This window comes from Coptis chinensis, chromosome 6, assembly GCF_015680905.1.
Source record: "Coptis chinensis isolate HL-2020 chromosome 6, ASM1568090v1, whole genome shotgun sequence".
In the NCBI taxonomy this organism is placed as follows: domain Eukaryota; kingdom Viridiplantae; phylum Streptophyta; class Magnoliopsida; order Ranunculales; family Ranunculaceae; genus Coptis; species Coptis chinensis.
The window spans coordinates 75,369,554-75,394,133 of record NC_141461.1 but is presented as its reverse complement, the minus strand read 5'-3'; the positions used below and the strand labels follow the sequence as shown (position 1 = coordinate 75,394,133).

The 24,580-nt window shown below is 36.6% G+C and overlaps 1 long non-coding RNA gene across 2 annotated transcripts; it reads right to left on the bottom strand.

Annotated features, from left to right (window-relative positions):
• Positions 1–17,117: 17,117 nt before the first annotated feature.
• LOC147494468 (uncharacterized) lies at positions 17,118–19,821 on the bottom strand. Of its 2 annotated transcripts, XR_015198765.1 has the most exons (4): positions 19,428–19,821; positions 18,107–19,244; positions 17,895–18,005; positions 17,118–17,754 (listed from the first exon to the last, which is right to left on the bottom strand). It is a non-coding gene; the product is annotated as an uncharacterized LOC147494468 (long non-coding RNA). The 2 variants fall into 2 exon arrangements; XR_015198764.1 differs by having other exon boundaries at positions 17,895–19,244.
• Between the last annotated feature and the right edge of the window lie 4,759 nt (positions 19,822–24,580).

Genomic DNA, 24,580 nt, shown 5'->3' with positions numbered 1-24,580 from the left:
GCAGTTAGGTTAGGAAGCTAATGTTAATGGAGTTTAGGGTTAGAAAAAGTTAGATCTAGATTAGTTAATTACTTAGTTTTCATTCCATTAATTAGTTTCATTCTTTGTTTTAGCTTAGTTATTTAAATCATTGAATATCATTGTTATTTTTTATTAGATCAATAAAGTTAATTATCTTTATTCACAATCTTAATTTTAAATTCAGTTTAATTTAATTATGTCTTATTGTTATTATTGTTCTTGTGTTGAGAATGGTAGTATAGAAATTTCACACCAAACACATCACTCTCGCTATTGTTCCTTTTGGGTTTGAGTAGTTGAATTCAATTTAAGTCTTGAGGGTTTAAGAGTGGAACGAATTCCTTACTCATTATATTGCATGAATATGTTTTGAGAGTAAGAAGAATTGATTTAAACGTAAGAACGGTAGGATTACGTATTAGTGTTCTTGTAGCATTAATATTTAGGATTTTACTGTTTTTACGGGTTATCAAATGGCGCCGCTGCCATCTTAATCTCGTTCATGACAAGAATTCAATTGCTTGAATCTAAGGGGCAATCCCCCATTCTCTACCCACCCACCCTTTTAATTTTCATTCTTATTTCTTGAATTTTTGGGAACATTCCTTTGTTTTGGGGCATAGGATTGCAGGATTCACAGAGAAAAACACTGCGGTGAAGGTATTTCTAAATTTTCGAAAATTCTGAAAATATTCATACATAATATCTAATGTGTTTTTGATTTACTAGAATATTTTCAGATTTTTCAGAGTTGGTTTACCTTGTAAAAAAATACGATCTTTACAGTGCTGCATTTCAGTTTTCACACCGTATGTTCTTGAAAAACAGACGAATAAGGTTACTTAGGGAGTTCTAAAAATTCTATCCTAATCCAGGAGTTTGTAGTAAAAATTTGATGAGTTTTTGATTTGTTTTGACCTCCTAAATAGTAGGGTGTTTCCAGTGTGTTTCTGCAGTGTTGCAAACACTTAATATCTGAAACACCAGCCAATAAGGAGAGGTTGCAGAACTCCAATTGCTCTAAATTTTTACAGGAACAACTAGGATCTGTTAGGAGTCTCCAGTAAAATTTGGAAATTTTTGGATTTGTTTTGATGGGTTAACCATTCGGTTGTTTGTATTGTGTCTGAAAACGGTTTCGCAAACTTTGGAGGGCTGTAGAGGGACTTTCACTGCTCCGATCGATCTGAAATTTTACAGGCTACTTGATAGACGTCTTAGTAAATTACTGTAAAAATTTCAGATTTTTGGAGTACGATAAAAGGCCTAAAACTTGAAAACCTGGAGCGCGCCCGCGCCATGTTGAGCGCGACCGCCCTTATTCATCTGTAATTTCAACTTACCTTGCCAAGCGCCCGCCCAACAAGGAAAATTCATCCGAACAGCCCAATTTTCATAGGTAAATGCATATTTTTATTCCTTAAAGTTATTAAGTGTTTCTAACTTGTTAAATACACTTAAATCGCGTATACAAGACGCTTATTCAAACGCGTAGCAAAGGAGGCATTCAGTACTCCTTCTTCCCTCCTCGCCTCTTACGTTAGAGGAGTTTTAATTCTAGTATAATCAGGCTTGTTTTTCATAGAAATAAATACAACACGCCTATCTAGAATTTCACACACTACACTTGCATCAATGGCTAAAGAACAAGAGACTCCTCTCTCGATTTTTAAAGCCCTAAAGCGATGGCCCTAAGTGGGTGCATCGTTCTTGCGGACCTAGTGGGGATTTTTGAATCCCCCTAATATATTTAACTTGTTACCGTTTTTCATGGTTTAGACCACGAGAAGCCTTACCGGCACATCGCGTAGGATAGACCAAGTTCTCTCACTACATTCCATCATCCTAGCGTAAGTCCGGATCAAGTTAAACTTAGGGTGTTTCCTTTCACCCTAGCCGACAAAGGCGGCGTCTTGGTTAAGCGCCCAAACGCCAAACTCTGTGGACTCATGGGCTCAACTTGTTCAATTGTTCATGGAACAATTTTACCCTTGAAGACGGATGAAATGCTTCACAAAATTCATTTTTTCAGCCATAATCCTCATGAATCCTTTTCGGAGGGCACGGAATCGTTTCAGCGATCTTCTCATTGAATGCCCACATCATAATCTTGCGAAAGACACGGCTTGTTCGTGCCTTCTTCAAGGGGCTTTTACATCGTCATAAGGAGGTTCTAGATATCATGTATGCGGGGGTAGTTTTCTTAGTAAAGGAGCCGGGAGGCTTATACATTCTTAGAAGATCAATCTAAGAGGAACAACAATTGGGGAGGTAACGATTCCTCCGCTCCTCTCCTTCTTCTCGTGAGGTTAAACATGATCTCGAGCATAAAACTCTTATCGATGCCCTCACTAAAAGGTAGATGCCATCTCTGTTCAACAACAACCCCTCCAGTCATGAACATTAACTTTCTACTCGTTGGAATGTGCATTTGTAGTCTTGAGCATTCCGACTTCTATTGTCCTCTTTGTCTATGCACAAACACCACCACAACCATCACATTTCAACCAGTTAACTCAACATCAAGGACAAGAGAACTTAGGTGACCAGAATAGAGCTTTAGTACCCATAACCCGTAACTATCAACATCAAGACATGAACGCCAACAAGCTTTTAATTCAATACAACCATCTACGGACAAAGTAGTAGTGACCTTGTTGGAGAAACAAAATCAAATTATGCAACAAAACTCCAACTTGATGAAAGATCAAGATGATCAAAACTCTAATATGATGAAACAAAGCGATGCAAATGATGCAGATCTTTGTGCCAAAAGGTTATTGACATGTCTTCTAACCAAAATAATAACCGGACCGGTGTGTTTCCAAGTCAAGCAATGCCTAATCCTAAGTCAACAAACACCGCCTTTGAAATAAAAAGTATTCAGTGTAATGGTAATATAAACCAAGGGGACCTACTGGTGATCACTACCCTTCGCGTTCGTATGAGTAGTTGATAACCAAGTGACTATGCCTAAAGATTACCCGCAAACTAAAAAATAATGCCATACCAAATACTATAATAGATAGAAGACCTACCTATTTGTAGAAAGTACCAGTTAAACCACAACCAAAAGGGAATGACATTACAAGACCCAATAATAGAAAGTGAAGACCACACACTGTAGAGGTTCCAATATGGACACCTAGTTGGAAAAGCGGCTAGAGATAAAGCAAAGACTAATAAAACTTTTATCCCTTCGCTAAAAATAGAGATAAAGCACCATATCCCCAAAGACTAGTTGTGTTTAAAAATGGCGAGAATTTTGATGAGATTAGGGAAGTGTTTAAAAATCTAACTATCAACCTACCTTTTCTAGATGCTATAAAAGTCTACTGGACACGCTAAGTTTCTAAAAGAGTTGTGCACCAAGAAGAGGAAAACCAACATACCCCACGAAGCCTTTGGCGAACAATATCCCTCTTTATCTCGAACATAACGGAATTGTTAAGTACAAGGACCCTAGTCGATCTACTGGTACAATGCACCTTAGGTGATACCTTTATAACAAACTGCTTTATTAGACACGGGAAGAAAGTGTTAACTTACTCCTTTTTATTTATATAAACAACTGGGTCTAACAAAACTTCAACCAACCAAAATGACTTTGCGGTTAGCCGATCGTTCTATTAAGTATCCCAAGGGTGTAGTTGAAAATATTCTCGTTAAAGTTCAGGATTTTTTTACTATCCGGCCGACTTTGTTATTCTTGACCACGAAGTTGCTCATGATTCCATTCCCATCATCTTAGGGCGTCCTTTCTTGGCAACCGCCAATGCCCAAATTAATTGTCGGGGGATGGCTCAATGACTCTTACTTTTGGAAATCTTTACGTAGAAGTTAACATGTTTAGACAAACACGGGGACAACTAGGTTTGCCTCGTAGAAGGGAAGTGAAGTCCATTGAGAGTTTTGTACCTCACATTAGTCGCGGTGACACTTTAGTCCCCACACTAGTAGATACCCCTCTTATGGAAGAAGACAAGGATCACAATTTCTACTCCCCTAGGCGTAGATAACATCGAGGAAGATTTCCTTCGACTCCTTGAGTTCTCTCCTATTGACATCCATTCATCTCTTGACGCCATGGCGGAAGAAGAATTTTTAAGCCCTCTATCCCGGTGATTCTTCTTACCCACCTATTGAGGAATGTCTTGCATATCTCAAGGCCTCTGATGATATAGACCTAAGAACACTAGTTGAACACCTTTCACCCACCTCACATCCTCATGTCACTCATTCACCTTTCATCACGAATGTTTTTCGCCCTCTACCTTTTCAAAGAACCATTGAGTTTGTACTTGACCTTGGTGTTTCTCCTATGCTTCATAACTATCTAAAACCAACTAGTGAAGAAGTAACACCCAAGGACAAGCCACCGTGACACTTTTTCATTTTTTCCATTTTTCCTTCTCAAAATTATCCACATCCTAATTATCTTCCACAACCATCAATTTTTCTCATGTTCATTTACTTGGCATTCCTTCGTAGGGAGGACAAAGAAGAAACCAGTATGCTTTCGATTAGGTTTTAGATCTATAAGGCTTTACTCTCATTCCACTAAGCTACATCATAGGAAATCTTGGTGCTTAATTACGTTTGATGGTGCATTCCATGTTAATTATTTGTGGAAAGACCCACAACTTTTTAGATTATTGATATATGGGAAACTGCATGTAAATACATATATATCACTTTAAGTCTAGGGAATCGACTTTAAAAGACCCGTTTTAAAACAAATTTTTACAAACCTGTTTTCAAAAATTTGTTCAAAGGGTGTGTTTGGTTTTTCCATTCTTGATCACTCAAATTCCTATTCTTACCCCCACCTCACTCCCTTGAAGAGTAGTTAGATTTCTTCTTGTTTGTCGTTTTGATGTTGTTTTTATTATTTTTAGTAGATAGGATGTTACGTTGTTAAATTCCGTAGTTAACTTTGAATTTGGTAGTTAAATGTTGTTTGAATTTCAATTTTAATAGAATGTGGTTCTTTTCAAATTGTGCATAGATTTTATTGTTAATCCCACCTTCCCGAATTGTTTGGGGGTGGTATTATTTATTCTATCATGATTTGTAGAAGATCCTCCATTTTAGAGTTTGTTTTGGAGTGAAGGTTGAGAATATTGTCGTAATTGGCATACCTATAATTAGATGTGGTGGTAGGATGAAATATAAGAGAGTTTAGAAGTTACTAGTCTAAATCCAGTATAAAAGATACTAGGGTTGTTTTAGAATCAAGAATATGAGTTGTTTCCGTTTTCGGGTTCGGAAATTTTATTGTTTCCGGAAATTGCCTTAAAGTTTTTTTTTGGCAACCTACCGATTCGTTTTAACAATTCAAAACCTATATAAACTTCCTTCTTTCTACACTAACAAACCACAATACATTCCACCATCATCCCGCCCATCCATCCCAAGTTTTACTTTCTTTTTTTTCATCTAAACTCCGGTTTTATTAGCGGAAGTGCCTTAAGCCGAAGCGGAGCGACCCGCCCTCATCACTGGGACTAGAGCTGCGCCAGCGCTAGCCAAGTTAGCGACCAGCTCAAAAACTGGAATTCTAAAATTTCAGGAGCGACTCGCAACTGGAATTCTATCTATAGCGCCAGCGGCGCCAGATACTTCCGTGGACCAGAAAAATTCCGGTTTTTCACGGGTAGTTTCGGATCATTCACGGCTATTCCAGGCGTAATTTTGAGATGACATCTCCTACATTGATACCGGAACAATCTTTGAAGATTTGTTTCAAAGCACTACTTATGGTGCTTGGTTTCAGCGAGGTGATCACACACACGAAGGTGGATCTGCTTATGGTTCGGCAAGCATTTGTTCTTGGACTTGCCATGCCCATTGAAATACAAGACCCATGATGCTATTGGGTAGATAATATTCATGTCTACACTTATGACTTTTTGCATGAGGCTTATGGGTAGACAATTTTCGTGTAGAGGACCAAGGGACATATAATGTAGCCCTTGGTAACTTGTCCCTTAATGTGATACGGTAATGTTCTTTATCATGCTAAACATATTAGGGGAGTGACATTTTTCTTCTGCGAATAATGCCACTTGCGATGTTTTCCTTGCTTTAGCTGAGGAACGCCTGCTATATGACCTTCCTAAGACCTTAATGTCTAGTTTAGCACGAGCCCATAGCATGAGGCATAAGTATCTTCTTATGCCTATATTAGTTTGCCGTATTATACTATGTTTCTTCCCTGTTTTTTTGTGCCCCTTTCACGGACTGGGTTGGGGTCGACATTGTGAGACCCACCAATTCTATTATTCGATCTTTCCGTGCAATGACTTGGCAAGGGTGGAGGATACAACCTCATCAGGTTGCACCTTACACCCCATCCGACCAAGTGGCGCTTAACAGGTTGGCATCCGTAGATGATAAATGGCGGCAAGCTTGGCAAATTATAATGGCATGGCAAGATGCGAAGGAACCTCACTTCTTTATAGAAGAGGAGGATGATGAGTAAACGCTGAAGTGGAGGTAAGTTTTTTTTTTTTAATTTCAATTAGTGTCTGCTTATGTCCCAAGCAATTTAATTCTGCTAACCCCATAATGGGTGGAACTCTTATAGAGTTGCGTCAGTTTTTTTATTTCCTATATTAGTATGTTCTCACCTTGTTTTGCAGATGTTCCGAATTTTGGCGTTTCCATGGTATTTTTCTACCCTCTTTATTTAAATGCTTTGAGGACAAAGCATGCTTCTTGTTTGGGGGGGGGCATAGAAACACGTGTAATTAAGACATCTGTTAGGATATAGATATGTATAATATGCACTTGTTTTCTAGTTAAAATTTCAAAATTCAAAAATATAAATAAAAAGTATGCTATACACTTAGGAATATTGGTATTGTTTTCTTTCTCCATGCTCTTAACAATCTAGAAGTCTCAAGTACATTTTGTTGCATCGGAATAATTGTTAGAAACTTAGGTTAATATGTAGGTAATAATCTTTGCATCTATCTATAAATTTATTACATGAGTATCTATGATTGTTAGCGATGAAGTTTACGAAATCTAGGCTAGAGTACTTATTCTACAAATCCTGTGAGAATATAGCCTAAAAGCCTTATATGAGCGAAACATTTGAGAAATGACACAAGGGAGAAGTAAAATCCGGATAGAGAATCCACCGCCCACTTGCTTGATCACTAAACCATATCCTAAAAGCGAGAATTTAGGCCCTCTTTGGATCGATATAGCCAGAAATTCAAACCTATGAATTATTTTCCGCTAGTAAGCCCCTCGAGCCTTTCTTTAGCCTTCCATAAACCACAATTCCTTTACCCCTGTTACAAAAACAAAACAAAATAAAAATCAACCTACCCAATTTAGAATAAGTCCGAGAATAGAATGAGGAAGAAAGAAGAAGAGAAAACACATTGTAAACAAAATTAGTTAGTTGCTTGAGGAAAATAAAGAAAAGAAGTTTCCATCCAAAGAGAAAAAAAAAAAAAAAAAAAAAAAGAAAAAAAAAAAAAATAAATAAAAAAAACTCCAAAAAATAGAATAAAAGGGAGTCAAAGGCCAAAGAAAAAGAAAAATATGGCTAAGGATGGAAACAAAGTGTAGAAGCAAAAAGTAAATAACAAGGTTTTCTCTAGTTACATAATATGAAGACTCTATTATCTCAGACTTGTCCTCTAGAATATCCATTTCCTTCCTTCTTAAACCATCTAATAATCCCCCGCAACACCTAATAAAGACCTCTAGCTCGATTAGGAATAGGTTAGTGTGATAGTAAGTGGCGGATGTGTTTGATCGACCCCCGCTTCCTTGTTGTCATTGAATTTGTAAGGTAAAAGTGTGCCCTTTGCTGCTTGGAGTATGAAAACTTGAGTGGAAAAATCAGAGTGGTTTTGTCTTGACATTTATGTGAGGACCTACTTAAGGGCAGCTTATTAGGAGTTTTCAGAAAACGGACGCTATTACATTTCATAGTATTACTCATTGTTATATGTTTATTTTAGATGATTGATTATTATGCATATATTAGCTTAGGGTTATTTGGGTTATTCTTATGTAATTGCTAGAGAGATGTATAGATAGTTGAGCATGAATAAGGAAACAATAGTTTTATTTTCTTAGTCGTTGTAGTATAGATGAAGTTTGTGAGTACCTTCACTGGAAAACTCTCCGCGAGGCTATAACTTCGTCCACTAGGGAATTCCTAGTGGTTTAAGGCCTTGTTGCATATGGTCAATGCAATCGCACTCAGTGAAAGCGAGAGTAGTTAGAACTCCATTTTTGGTCACTTATTCTAATTTCTCATATTTGCTTGAGGACAAGCAAAAATTTGTTTGGGGGTGGTTTGATAAGAGCCCAAAACTGTAGTTTTAACCCTTAATAATCATCATTTGTTAGACCAATTATGTGAATAATAAGTAAGAGTTAATCGATTACGTGTTTTATGCATTTCAGGCTTCAAAGTCCATTACGATGCGAGAAATGTGCCACTTTAGCGAGATAAAGGAGCAAAAGTCGTGAGAACTTCGAAGGCCATATCTTTGGACTCGGACCACGGAATTGGGCCTACCTTATGTCAAAACGACCGGCTCGGAAAGAGATTTCCAATGGTCTAAGCCTTGACCCAATCAGAGGAGCACAAGTGGACGAAAAGTCTGTTGAAGTCAACTGCAGCTGAAGAGGCCATTTTGGACTAAAGAAATTGGGTTTTGGGCCCGATTTTCCGGCCCAAAATATGGCTCCAAGCCCATGCACGATTTTTGGATCTGGAAGTATAAAAACAAAAGCTTGACTCTTTGTTAATGGCAGTTAGGTTAGGAAGCTAATGTTAATGGAGTTTAGGGTTAGAAAAAGTTAGATCTAGATTAGTTAATTACTTAGTTTTCATTCCATTAATTAGTTTCATTCTTTGTTTTAGCTTAGTTATTTAAATCATTGAATATCATTGTTATTTTTTATTAGATCAATAAAGTTAATTATCTTTATTCACAATCTTAATTTTAAATTCAGTTTAATTTAATTATGTCTTACTGTTATTATTGTTCTTGTGTTGAGAATGGTAGTATAGAAATTTCACACCAAACACATCACTCTCGCCATTGTTCCTTTTGGGTTTGAGTAGTTGAATTCAATTTAAGTCTTGAGGGTTTAAGAGTGGAACGAATTCCTTACTCATTATATTGCATGAATATGTTTTGAGAGTAAGAAGAATTGATTTAAACGTAAGAACGGTAGGATTACGTATTAGTGTTCTTGTAGCATTAATATTTAGGATTCTACTGTTTTTACGGGTTATCAGCTTTCTAGAGGGGTTCGATATTCCAGAAGAATTTGGTTTGTTTGCACCCTTTCCAAAGGTTACACCCCAACCATATCCCCCACCATCTCGTGCTAGATTGATGGTAATTTATATTTCCTTGTTACTTTACAGTGTCGGAGGAGGTTCTGTATAATGTCAGGTTGTAATTTTATTACCGTTAGTATATATTAATTAGTCGTATTGTTTGTTGTTACTTGTTACAGCCGATGAAACGAAAACACTCTGTCATGGATTCAGAGATGAGCATTTCGGAGGAGATAGAATTTGATGCTTTTTTACTTACAACAAGACGAAGACTAGAAATCGTCCAAGGCATCTGGTATCCTCCAATGCCAAAGAAGCGCTCCATAATTTATATGCTCCCCTGTGGAAGAGTGGAATTGGAAAACCACTACTAGTGGTGGATTGAAGTTTTGGTACGGTGGTAGCCCAACCCGCATGTTATTGTGCAGATTTTGTTGTATCGTGGATGCATTCTTTGATGCCCCAGTAGGTTATTGTAGGTGATGTGAATGTGTAGTCTTGTGATGTGTAAAGTGGGGACTGTGAAGATGTAATCCATTTTGTATTTTGAGCCCATATGTGCTGTTGCAATATATTTTGAAGCACACTTATAATGTCTTGTGAAGCGTATATAGTGCCGTTCTCAGCTTATATAATGTTTTATAGCCCTCCATAATTGATTTGTACTCTCCCCTATGGAAGAGTGGAATTGGAAAACTACTAATGGTGGATTGAAGTTTTGGTACCATGGTAGCCCAACCTACATGTTATTATGTAAATTTTGTAGTATTGTGGATGCATCCTTTGATGCCCCAGTAGGTCATTGTAAGTGATGTGAATGTGTAGTTTTGTGATGTGTAAAGGGACTGTGATAATGTAATCCATTTGCTGGTATTTTGAACCCATATGTTCTGTTGCAATATATTTTGAACCACACTTACACAATATGGCTTTCTCTTACACAGATTGTCTGTTCACGAACATATTATATAATGTCTCCATAAGCTTATATAGTGTCGTTCAGAGCTTATCGAGTGTTTTATATCAGGTGCTTACTAACAAGTTAATAAGTGTAAATTAGAAAGTTATTCAAGACACTATATAAGCTGTCACAAACACTATATAAGCTATCCCACAAACTTGTATTCACGTACAAATTATTCACGTACACCGCGTTGCACCTACAGTACATTACAGCCGTCCACAATGTTTCCACCTATCCACGATATTTATGTGATTATATATTGAAATACAGTCGAAATTGCACATTGAAATTTCGGAACAATAACTGAAAACCTTTTTAGTTGCCAATGGCACTATCTCCATTAACATTAACTGAAAGCCTAGTAAAACTGAAAACCTTTTCAGTTACCAATGCATTACTAAAATAGACTGAAACTTGTTTTCTCACACAATGGGAATTGGGCAGGATGGGAAATTATCTAAAAACCTTTTCAATTACCAATGCATTACTAATCTTAGTTACCAATGTATTACTAAGATAGACTGAAACATTTTTCTCACACAATGGGAATTGGGCGGGATGGGCAATTAGCTGAAAACCTTTTCAGTTACCAATGCATTACTAATCTTAGTTACCAATGCATTACTAAGATAGACTGAAACGTTTTTCTCACACAAAGGCAATTGACTGAAAACCTTTTCATTAATAAGATAGAATGAAACTTTTTTCTCACACAATGGCACTATCTCTTGAAGAAGAAGAAGAAGACGCCAACCAGAGCCTCTACATCCCCCCTGAATTATGCCAAAAGATACTTGCACATGGTCCACTCCAATTGCTTCAGAAATCCAAATTTGTATCCAATGACTGGGAGTCGCTAAGTTATGAGAGTTCATTCATAACCGATTGTGTTATGAAGAATGAAGCATTTCTAGGGTACGTGATCCAGACCCAGCACTTTGCCGAACTATATACTTCCTTCTTTTCAAACATTGCTCACATTCAACCAATTCCTACTCCAAATTTGGACTTCTACCCAAATGGTGTTCGGATCATGGCATCTTCTAGTCAAGGTATTACTTGTCTGTGTGAAGAGCATTTTAGAGACACCAAATTTTATGTATGCAAACCCACAACTCATCAATTGCATATGTTGCGTAGACCTAAGATTAAATTTTGGACAGAGTGTATGGGCATGTTAGTGCATTCAATTGAACCTTTACAATTCACCATAGTCCGATTGTCTAAACCAAACCACCATACTGTAGTTCGAAGCCGAGACAATAAAAACAAGAGTGTCATTGTCCATTTTGTTGAAATTTTCAACTCCAACATTTTGAAGTGTAGAAGGTTGGAAAACCTATATTTGTCCTTCAACACTGAACACATTCAGATGCAGCCTAGAGTTTTAGCAAAGGGACATCTACACTGGTGTCTTTGGGACGCTGGAATTTTGGCATTCCATATTGGTGCTGAAGAGTGGACAAAGGTGGCACTTCCCCTCACGACCTTGACCCCAAATGGTTACAATCTCTTCCACTTCCAAGGCACTATTGCTATCATGTACACCTTCTAGAATTGTCCAATTTGTGCTAGACAAATCGAACTCCACATATTGCAAGACTACAACGTTAGGGTGTGGAGTCGACCGCTGGAGTTTCTCTTGGATCACTTGTATCAGACATTTCCTCACCTAGAATTTGTTGACCTTTTCTCCATCGATGTTGCCGTCTTCAAGTGCGACTCCTGGCTAGTGTGGTAGAACTTATGTACTAATAAAGTTGTGTCTGTCGAAAAAATCAAAAAATCAGGTAGTAGCATAATCCTACCCATAATGTCAAACTTCATTCCGTATGGAGGAATTTTCAACTAACCAGGGTGGAAACTTGTTACAAGTCTACAGCCAGGTACTACATAATTACTATATATTTTATTTTTTATTGTGTTCCTAGTCTTTATCTAATTATGCATTTATACTATATTGAACATTGCAGACTTATTGTATGTTCCGAGTCTTTATGTTATCAATCATGTCCACATATTAACCATTCCGCACACTAATGTTTATTCTATGTTCTATTGTCAGCGTATGTATTTCATATCTTCATGGCATGTTTCATATCTTCACGTCACGTGTCTAAAAATGGTTATATTGTCAGACTCAGCCTTACTATGCTTTAACTTTCAATTTGACAGATGCCTTGTACTTATATATATATAGGAATGCCTACTTGTAATAAATAGGAATTAGTAAGTATAAAATTAGTAGTAATTAGTTATTGATCATCCAAAAAAAAAAAAATTGGTTCAGTCCTGAGGTGGCCTTCTCTTAAACGGACATGTTCTTGGGAAGCTTATCTGGTGTCTTGGAAAGCTTAATTATATAGTATCCCCCAAAAAATTTTTATATGTGCCTTATTAACTACTATAACGAACGACTATATATAAGAATTATAAGACACTATATAGTCTTACACAACAATGTAAGGTCTGAATGGTGGAGAAGAACATCTCTATTGTTAGTTTAAGAGAAGGGATTTTGAGAGTTATTTTACTTTAGTTTTTGAAAAGTGGAGGGAAAGAATACGAGTCATATTTACATTGATATTTGATATTGCATCCACAAAACAATGTAGAACACATGAAGGACACTATATAGTTTCATTCAGACCTTTCAATTCATATATGTGGATCTCGGACCTATGAATGGGGATATTCTCGATACTCACAAAGAAAAAAGGAAGTGACTTGGACAAAAAGAAACGAAGTGACTTAGAAACGACTTACTTAGAAAAATCTTGTTTGTCGACAACCTCGGACCAATCAATCGAATATTGATTAATATGTAATTGATCGAACACTGCTTGAAAACGGCTCTTCTGCTCAGAAACGAAATGTTCCAAATGTTCCTGGAAATTCTTGCTCCCATTGGGCCATTTGTATCTATATGCATCAGGATCCCGATTCATGGATCTCTCGGTTCGAGAAATAAGAGGATCGAACTATTTCTTCTAACTTTTTTTCAAATTCGATAAATGTTGGTTGATCATATATTTCATTATAGTTCTATGATTCAGAGTATCGTTTCCTATTTGATGTATAAGGATACAAGGATATTCCAATAATAAACCATCTTCGGCCCAACCATCTTTTCCATCCATAAGTTTTTAGTGGGTAAAAATTTGCAATAAACGGGCAGAGTAAAGTAAAGTAAATTGTATATGGTACCCATGCAAGACGAATTAAGTGATGTGAATGTGTAGTTTTCTTTTAAACGGGCATATCTATTAATAGACACGTGCGTGGGTGATAAGAGCCCAAAACTGTAGTTTTAACCCCTTAACAATAATACTTTTAGACCAATTATGCGAGTAATAAATAAGAGTTAATGCTAATTACGTACTTTTATGTATTTCAGGCATTGAAGTCAATTATATGTAGAAATGTGCTACTTTAGTGATATAAAGGAGCAAGGGTTGGTTACTAAGAAGTTCTGTGATTAAAGGCCAAGATTCAAGGAGAAAAAGCCTTTGTAAAGCCCGGTCAGAAGCTGAAAAGTCAGAGTCAACGCGGGCAGAAACAACACACAAAAGTTAGCAAAACTTCCGAAGATCGTATCTTTGCACTCAAGCCTCAAAATTGGGTGTACCTTATGTCAAAACGACCGGCTCGGAAAGAGACTTCTAATGGTTTAAACCTTGACCCAATCAGAGGAGCAGAAGTGGACGAAGAGCCTGTTGAAGTCAAAGCTAGCTGAAAAAGGCCCTGTGGACTGAAGAAATTGGGCTTTGGGCTCGATTTTCCGGCCCAAAACATGGACCCTCTGCCCATGCACGAAAATATAGATATGGTCTCCTCCATTTCCACACACAAGACTTAGCTCTTAAGTATCAATTAGCTTATGATAGAAAGTAGCCATTAGAGAATAATCTAGATCTAGTTTTGGAGAATATTTATTAGTTAATTAATTAGTTTTTTTATTCCTTGTTTTAGATTAGTTATTGGAATTATTTTTTATCATTCATTAGAGAAATAAAATAGTTAGTTCTTGATAATTTCGATTTTGTTATTTAAAATTGCTTAGATCTAATTTCAATTTTTGTTTGTTAATGATTTCTTAGTTGTTAATTTAGATTTCAATTATTGTTTAGTTGAATTTAATAAAGTTAGAATCTTTATATTATGTCTTATTCAATTTAATATTGAAATGATAGTTTGATGAATCAAGGCTAAACCTCCATTAGAGGGGTTTGATGACACCTTGATGAAAACTTGATTGTATAGTGTAGAATCGTTGTAAGAGTCTATTCCACTCTAGAAGGTTGTTGATTCGCCATGAGAATGGGTTGGACTTCCTCACATGCTAGTTATGAATTGGTAGAGATGCCATATATAATTAGGGATTAGAACAACCAATTCTTACGTTCTTGGTAAGAATTGGATTACAACAATCTATGCTAGTTTATTAAGTTGGATTCAAGGTGGATTCAATTCCCCCCTAATTCTTATTCTAGATTCAAACCTTAGTATTCCGTAGCATTTCGTAGTTAAATCATTATAGTTAGTATCTTGTTCTTAGAATTCACATCGTAGTATAATCCCACCATTACTCTCAGTAGACTTTGGATAAACTGATAATTATAGAAGACATTGAATGCTAAAGAACTAGGAGTGGAACGAATCTTCTATTCCAACTCTACTTCAATAGTATCGAGAGTAGAAATCTTTAATAAGAACTGTTATGATAAAGTTTTGGTTTTACTTTCGTTTGATATTCATTATTTATTCGGAGTAGAATTATATTAAATTTTATTGAGTTACCAAATGGCGCCGCTGCCATCTTAGTTCCCTTTAGTATTGTTTTCTTTATAATTGTTAGTTTTCCAAAGTCCCATAACCCACCCACCTTTGTTTGATTCTCACTGTGGTTGTCCGTTGCAAACTGAAAAATTTTCCTCATTAGAATTACACGGGAGTGACCGGCTTGGGCAAGCTAAATTGGAGAGCCACCCGTGGCCAAGCGTACGGAACTCCACTTTTTGGTGAGCGACCAGCGCTTGCCAAGGCAAAACAAATGCTAAAAACGCCTAGACCTTGAGTTTTTCCCCCGAAGCGCGACACATTGCCTACCAAGGCTAACTTTGAGTGCGACCAGCTCAAACTGGAACTCCGGCTTTTGCCTACTTAGGCCTATTCTGAGCGCGACCTGCGTCCTCTGCTGAAACTGCCCGATTTCCACAAGTTTGTTTCAAATTTCCATTTCTTCATAGTTTTCAGTGTTCTAACTTGTTATACACACTGAGCACGCATAAACAAGACGCTATTCATAAGCGAAGCAAGGAGGCATTCAGGTACTCTTTTCTTTCACACCTCGCATCTCCTGTCACTACAAGAAACAGGGTCTTTGGCGACAACAAAAATTGTCGCTGAAAATCTCAAAAATGTTGCTAATACAACTTGGCGACGCTTTTTGGAGTGTCGAGTCAACGTCGCTAATGCTATAGTCGGCAATGATATGCAGCCACGCTATTTTAACGTCGCCAAATAGTAGATATTTACCGACGTTTATTACTGTCGCTATTTCTCTAATTTCGTCGCTAACTAATTTTGGTATTCTCAATGCAGTAACGTCGCAAAAAATAAAATTTTGGCGACATTTTTAAAATCGTAGGTAATAAAGCATTACTAGCAACGTTTTTAACGTCAATAAAAGTCTGAAAATTTTGAAAATTTTAGCATTATTAGCAACATTTTAATCATCGCTATAAGTCCAAAAAATAAAAAAAACAAAAATCCTATTAGCGACGTTTTTATTGTCACTAAAGATATCAGTAATTTGAAACTTTGGTTATATAAGCGACGTTGTTATCATCGTTAAAGATCTAAAATATTTAAATTTTTTGTGTTTTTAGTGACGTTTCTATCGTCAAAAAAGGTCAAACGAATTAAAAAAATTAGTGTTATAAGTGACGTTTTAATCGTAACTATTGGTTAGTTGTGATCATATTCCCACACTACATGTGTCACAAAAGACTATTTTGATCACTAAAATCGTTGCCGATTGTGCACCATTTGTACAATTATTCCCCCCCCCCCCTTCTATTCAACAAATAAACTCACAACCACAACATCAATTATCTTAAGCAACAAATTTTCAATAAATAAAAGTGAGTTAATTCACTCCATTAGAACAAAAAGAGAGTTGCATCATTCCCTTTCATAATTTTTTATTTTTTTGAACTCATCTTAAGAAAAGTATTAACTTAAACAAAACAAAACATTTCTAAACATCCCTCAAGTAGCTTGCAAATGGACCGTCTTCAAAAAAAAAATTATAATAAAATAGCATTTAGATTCTTCTAGTGCCTCTTGCAATTCTAAACCGCCATTTCTTCACAAAACTAATACCAAACCGATCCATTTTGGACGTAAGATTATATCTGCATACAAATATATTATCTATTAGACCACAAAAAAAAAAATGGAAACAAAAATATAATAGTTTCATCGTCAAAATTAAAATCCGGTGAACTATTAACAATTATGTTAAGTTTAAATTGTATCCAAATAATTTATCCATTAGACCTCTACTAGCTAGTATTCATTGAGATAAATCTAAGAACTGAACTATATACAAAACAAGAATTTCATTAATATGAAGGCACAAAAGTACAAGGCCAGAGGAGTTCCTTAATACGAAGTTATATACCTCCTTAGCAAGGCACTAAGGAAAGCATAGACTCTAAAGACCCACTAATATATATAAGCCAAAATCACATTTCCACTTCAAATAAGAATATTAGGGCAATCAAGCTATATATGCTAGGGCTAAAAAAGATGTAGTAAGAATTATCCCTATTATGAAACAGATTTCAAAGGTTTTCAGGGTGGCTGAAGAGGTACAAAAGTTATTACTAATAAAACACAAGTTAAACAAGGTGCCACCAAACTCTTAGCCACAAAACATATCAAATATTAGGAATTGAACTGTAGTGATGCCTTCACCACTTGCAAATGGTAGGCCAACTTAGTAGAGTTTAATTAGTGTTAAAAGATGAATATTCATTCCGCTAGCATTAATTACATACCAACATAACGATCAACACCTCATATTCAATTGTATGCAAGTGGTAAAAGTTCTCCCTTCCTAAAGTGAATATCTAAATCTTGCTGGAAAAGAGTTTTACTATAATATGGTAATGCCACACCACTAAATATACCAATTAACATTCAATTCGTTTGCTTCTACCTTGAACAATCCATATACCCAACACTTTAAACTAGTGAGAAACAAGCTCTTATGACAATTAACTTAAGGAGGAAATTAACTTATTACTCTTTTTAAATATAAACACTATTTAAAGTATCAAAGTGAAATTAACTACTTACCCAGGGGTGCATCTTCGGTTGAAGTGTGAAGTTGGTAAGAAATATCATTGAACAAGTAACCAGTGAGGGTAGGAACCTAGGGCAACAATAGTCCAATAAACTTAGCTCTGCAAATTGTAGGTAGGGGCACACATAAAAGCCACATAACTCACTTATTAATTCAAACATCCAAAAGGGAGCATAACAAGTAGATACTCAAAAGTGTGATCGACTTACTTCACAATCCCCTTGTGTAGTTCTTGTAAACCTCCACAGGAAAGTCTTTATCGTGGGATTTCCCATCTCAAAGTTTAGGAACTTAAGTATATTTGTTTTCATCTTTACTACCTGTGAACAAAACATAAAGCATTTGCAAATTTAGATGACATTGAAACAAAAATAACAAGCGAACAAATGAGGTTGAGACGCACAAGGGCAAAAGGATTTACCTCTTGCTTGGTGTAGTTCTTCTTCCTGTTAATTAGGGTGTTATGTAGGAATGGAAATGGTGTATGGTTGCTCCTTCCGATAAGGAGGGCAGCAAAAGCCTACCTTTTTCTGGATTTAACTTTCTCGGTCTTTAGACACTCTAGTTGTTGGGTTATCCCTTAGAAGTGCTATCTAAAACCCTTCATAGTCAACAGAGGTAATACACATACAAAAAAATAAAGGCACACAATATACATGCAAGATCCATATAATACATCATAATTATGATCAATGAGGTAAAGCAAGTAAAAATTCAGTTTGAACATGCTATCTTGCAGGAAGCATAACCCTTGCTACAATTATTCAAATGCAATGAAACTTGGTTCATTTGAAAACACAGATAGAGTGCTAACTTTTCTACCTAGGTTATTATAGCTTAAAATTGACTCTAACTATGCTAAACCACAGCTGGAAATCAGTCCAGTACACTTAAAATTCGGTTGGAACAGTCCACCTTTCAAAACCCGTAACTTCTAGCTCAGTAATCCAAATATCATGAAATTGGAATTGTTAGAAAGCAGATACAGAGTACTAACTTTACTGCCTAGATCACTAAAACCCAAATCTAACTCTAACTACTACAAAATCGAGCGCGAAGTCAGTTCAGCGTAGTTTTCCTGGCAGGCTAGAATACCATCTTTGGACATGCGTAACTCCTGATTCAGATATCCAAATACCATGAAACTGGAACCCTTGGTAAATAGATTTAGATAACTAACTCTTCATCCTAGATCACTATATCCCAAAACCCACTCTAACTAAAACAAATTCTAGTGCAAAGTCAGACCAGTGCAACTACCACAAGACAGACAGGAAAACAAGTGTTCTTTAAATATTATCAAGTCTATAGCAAGTGAATCACCCGTATGAAACATTGAAGTGAAAACTTACCTGTCCCTTGCACACCGATTCTCACCGAGCAACCAAACAATGTAATCAATCAAGTTGTTTACTTGACTCAACTAAATGAAAGTCTTGTAATGGAACCCAGTCCACCGTAACAAAGGAATAGCAGATCGTCCTTGAAATTCCAGAGTCTCCTCCAACATGATTAGTTAGCATCTCCTGGACGTTCTCCTTATTTCCCCATTATTTTACCTGCTATCGTAGAGTTTAATCGATTATCTTATCTATTCTAACCAAAACAGCACACTAGTAAAGCAATCAAAATCGAACCCCACTAATATATATCCACTACTCTATTGAAATCAAATTGTATGAAAAACACAAATCAATCACTTTGCATAAGCTTTTTAACAAGGATAATAACTAGGTCTGTACCTATCAAGGGGCTAAGTACTTCATCATCTGTAAGAATTTTGGTGAAGGTCGAGAGAGAGATTAAGCTCCCCCAAATCTATTTCCAACTCTTTCTTCTTCCAAAACAGAGAAAATTTCCTTGTAAAAACATAAGCAAAATAGAGGGCACAAATATGAAGAGGAAGAAGAAGAGATATACTACAAAAGACAAGGCTCCCGAGTTTTGGCGTTAGCTGTTAGTTAGAAGAGAAGATCTTCGTTAGTAAGAAACATACACCATAAAAGATTACATTTATGAAATTAAGGAAAAAAAAACTTATCAACAGTAGAAGAAGTGAAGAACCATCTCCGATACAGTTAACAACTCTAATTCGTAAGGGCTCACTAAACATTAAACCTTAAGGAATAACCGATAGTCAAATACTCTACAACGGATAATAAACATTAAAAAGAAGGGGGCAAAATTACATAATTGTTAAATAGGTGTACCCCTTGGATTCTCTTTCCAGGAACAAGACACACGTAGTTCCACTCGCTCTTTCCTTAGTAGTCTAGTACACAACCTCTCCTAAACCCACAAACAAATCAAAATAAGAAGAAAAAGAGAACAGACTACATTGTTACCCATGTTCTAGAAAACTAGTTCCTTTGTAACAAGAAATGAGTGGACGGTTGGAACTAGGATAAGCACTAAGGATAATAGTAACAAACAACTAAGTTTTGAATCGGAAGCACCAAAAATTAAATTAAGGTTCTTACAAGTAAAACGCTAAAAGCATAGAGAAACACTTTCGATCCCAGTTCCGTTCAAAGGTTTCTATAGTGGCCACTACATAAATGGAGCAACTCGGTGTCTTCTGCAAAATTAAAAGCCAATAGCAAGACTTATTCTCAATTTTCAAGGCTTACTGAGCTGTATTATACAAGAACTGCTTTAATTTTTCTCAACTCGGGTATTTTTATTTTTCTTACGTCTTGTGAAGAGGTCTTTAGCCATGATGGTGGTGTTCTCTTGTATGTAATGCTGATGAAGAAACACGAACCTTTCCTGAAAAATCAAAAACAAAACAGAATAAGTAAATAAAAAGGACTGAGAAACGTTGGACTAAAAACTAACTTACCCACGAAAATGCATGTGACTCATGGTGTACACTCTGTAATGGACTCTTTCTCTCAATAGTCTTGTAAATATTCAAAGGATTATTGAAAATTCAATATAGAAAAAAAAGATGTGAACCAAAAAGTAAATAAAAACCCTAAAATTTGATAATCAAATTAATTAAAAACCCTAAATTCATAGTTGAAAACTTGAAACCCTAAGTAAGAGAATAAAGAGCGATAGAGTGTACCTTTTACTGATGGTTCGTACGTAGAATTAGGTGATTCAGTAATCGATGGTGGAGGTGAGAAGAAAGGCGGTTATGTTTATTCTTTTTCTTTTCTTCTTTTTTTTAGGTCATCAAAAATTCCCCGAAAACAATTTGGATATCGAAAAAATAGGCGGTAGATGTCGAAAGTTTGAGAGGGTGGGAGAACTTTTTCACACCAAAAAAATATTAAGCAAATGAAATCAATAGCGCAGCTAAAAGACTACAATTTGAGATGCTAGTAATGTTGCCATTTGTTATAATTATTTTCACTTTATACCAATACAATTGGCTACAAGAAAAAGCATCGCAAAAAGGTAGCCTCTAGCGACGCTTCCAAAAAAAGTTGGGAAACACTGCTATCACCAACGCTGGAAATTGTTGTCATTGACAAAACGCCTATTTGCAACATTCATTTCGTCGCCAAAAATTGATTTCTCAATTCAACATTTTCAAAAAATTTGAATCAGTCTTTCAGTGACGTTAAAAAACGTCACCAAAACTTATTATACAAACTAAGACAATGGAAAAATGGCGACGTTCTCAGCGTCGCCAAAAATTATTATCAGCAACATTTTTCCATCGTCGCTAAAGGTTTTGTCGCTAAAAAACCTGTTTCTTGTAGTGTGTTAGAGGTTCATACTAGCATATCAGGATTGTTTGGAGTGTTGTTGTGTTTCGTTAAGATTGGGTTAGCCTTGCATGAGATTAAGGTCAGGTCGAAGAAAAACGCCTAACGTAATCAACCGGCAACGTCAACAAACACGCCTTTTTAGTATACCACTCGTTATACCTCTAGCTAATATACCACACACACCACCTGAAATAATGGCTGAAGAAAGAGAGTCTCCTCTCTCTGACTTTTACAAAGCCTTGAACGATAGCCCTAAATCTTGCATCGTTCTATCAAACCCAATGGGGGATTTCCAAATCCCCCAAAATATATTTAATTTGTTACCCGTTTTTCATGGGTTAGACCATGAAAAGCCTTATCAGCACATGCGTAGGATTGACCAAGTCCTCACTACATTCCACCATCCTACGGTTGGTGCTGAACAAATTAAATTGAGGGTGTTTCCTTTCACCTTAGCCGACAAGGCGGCATCTTGGTTAACTGCCCAAACGCCTAATTCTGCGGACTCGTGGGCTAAACTTGTTCAACTATTTATGGAACACTTTTACCCACCACTGAAGACCGATGAAATGCTTTCCAAGATTCATTTCTTTCGACAGAATCCTCATGAATCATTTTCAGAGGCTTGGAATCATTTCACCGATCTACTTATAGAGTGTCCACACTATAACCTCGCGAAAGACACGCTAGTTCGTGCCTTTTTCAAACGACTTCTACACGACCATAAAGAAGTTCTTAACATAATGAATGGGGGTAGTTTCCTAAGTAAGGAAGCCTCAGAGGCTTATAAATTTTTAGAAGATCAAACTAAGCGTAATAATAACTTGGGGGGAGTAGTGACGAATTCTCCCGTTTCGCTACTTCTTCTACAACAGTTAAAACCGCCGGTATGTTTGAGATGAAACCCGAGCCGGAACTTAAAAATTTAATCAAATCTCTAACTAAAAAGGTAGAGGCTATTTCTGTTCAACAAACGCCTATCCCCATCATGAATGTCAACTCCAATCCATGTAATTTATGTTTGAGTCCAGAGCATCCCGACTCCTATTGTCCTCTCGCCTATGAACGTTAATCACAACAAGATAATGTTTGCTCGATTAATAGTTATCCTATTCCTAACGCTCCTTGGAGACAACATCCCAACTTCAGTTGGAGAAATAATCAATAAGTAATACCTCCAGGGTTTAATAATCAAAATGTTAGGTCAGCAAACAGTTATAACCAAGGCCCACCACGACAAGGTCAGGATAATTATAATTATAACAACCAAGCTCCACCACGAGAAGGACAAGGTCAGGGTAATTATAATAATTATAACAATAATAATTATAATGCTAATAGAGGTATCGTTCCGGTTAATAATAATAACTATCAAAATCTACCAATTAATAATCAACGTGACATAGTTCCTGTCACACAACCTATAGCTAACACTCCTCCACAACCAGATCATTTTGATACCTTTATGCAATCTCAACAACAGATTTTATAAGCCATCCAACTTTCTTTACAGCAGTTAGCTCAAGAGAAAGTACAACCCAAAGGTGTGTTTCCAGGTAAAGCGATAGCTAATCCTAAAACAACAAACACAGCCTTTGAGGTGAATGGTAATACTAGTATGGAAAATGCAAACGTGGATGAGCTAAATGCTATCACCACTCTCCGTTCTGGGAGAGTGGTTGATAACAAAGTAACTATGCCTATAGTTACCCCACCAGTTGTCCTTACACCGGAGATTAAACTAGATACCATAATAGAAACTGAAGAGCCTACCCCTGTAGAGGTACCAGTTAAACCACAACCTAAGAAACATAAAGCAAAGGTTAGACATCCAGTTGATCCATACGCTAAATATAGAGAGAAACCACCGTTTCCCCAGAAATTAGCTATGTTAAACAGGAATACAAACTTTGACGAGATTAGGGAAGTTTTTAAAAATCTAACGATAAACTTACCTTTTCTGGACACAATTAAAAAATTAACTCACCATGCTAAGTTTCTCAAAGAGTTGTGCAGTAAAAGGCGTATGACAAATATTCCTAAAGACGCCTTTTTAACGGAACATTTTCCAACTTTAACGGAACACAATGGAATCGTTAAGTACAAGGACCTTGGTCGTCCTACTGTATAATGCACCTTAGGATATTCCCACACAATGACCGCTTTACTAGACCTGGGGGCGAGTGTTAACTTACTCCCATATTATCTATACAAACAAATAGGTCTACAAGAGATGCAACCTACTAAAATGATGTTGCAATTAGCGGATCGATCTATTAAGTACTCTAAGGGTGTGGTTGAAAATGTGCTTGTTAAGGTCCAGGATTTCTACTATCCTGCTGATTTTGTTATCCTTGATACAGAAGTTGTTAACGACTTTGTTCCAATCATTTTAGGGCGTCCTTTCTTGGCAACTGCCAACGCGCTTATAAACTGCCGCGATGGTTCGATGTCCTTGTCTTTTGGCCATCTTTCAGTTGAGGTAAATGTTTTTAAAATGATGAAACAACTACCAGATTCGTCTATAGATGGAGATGTTAGCATGATCAAGAGCTTAGCTCAAGATTTCTTTAATAACACGTTTCCAGAAATCCATATGCATAAATTCCTTTCTTTTGGAAGTTCAGATTTTGTCGATTACTCCTACGTAGAGGAAGTCAACACCATCTTCGAATCTACACAAATTGTAGACCCTTCGATTGCTCCATATACATAGTTTGAAGACCTGCTGCCTAAGCAAGTATTCATTACTCAAGATGAGGACCCTCCAGAAGCATTTATCGATATTCCTTCCACCCCGGTGCTTAAACCTCTTCCTCCTGAGTTAAAGTATCTTCTTTGTTATCTAAGGAAGAAGAGACACAGTTGATCAGGGTGATTAGGGAACATCGTTCTGCGATTGGTTGGTCCCTAACCGACATTAAGGGAATTGACCCTAATGTGTGCTCTCATCGTATCCATTTGGAGGATAACGCAAAGACTTCTCGCAAACCTCAGCGTCGCTTGAACCCTTCCATGAAAGAGGTGGTCAGGGAAGAGGTCTTACTGTTACTCGATGCGGGTATCATATACCCAATCTCTGATAGCAAATGGGTAAGTCCCATTCATGTAGTTCCTAAGAAATCAGGGATTACCATAGTACGTAATGCCAAGGGTGAATATGTTTCCACGCA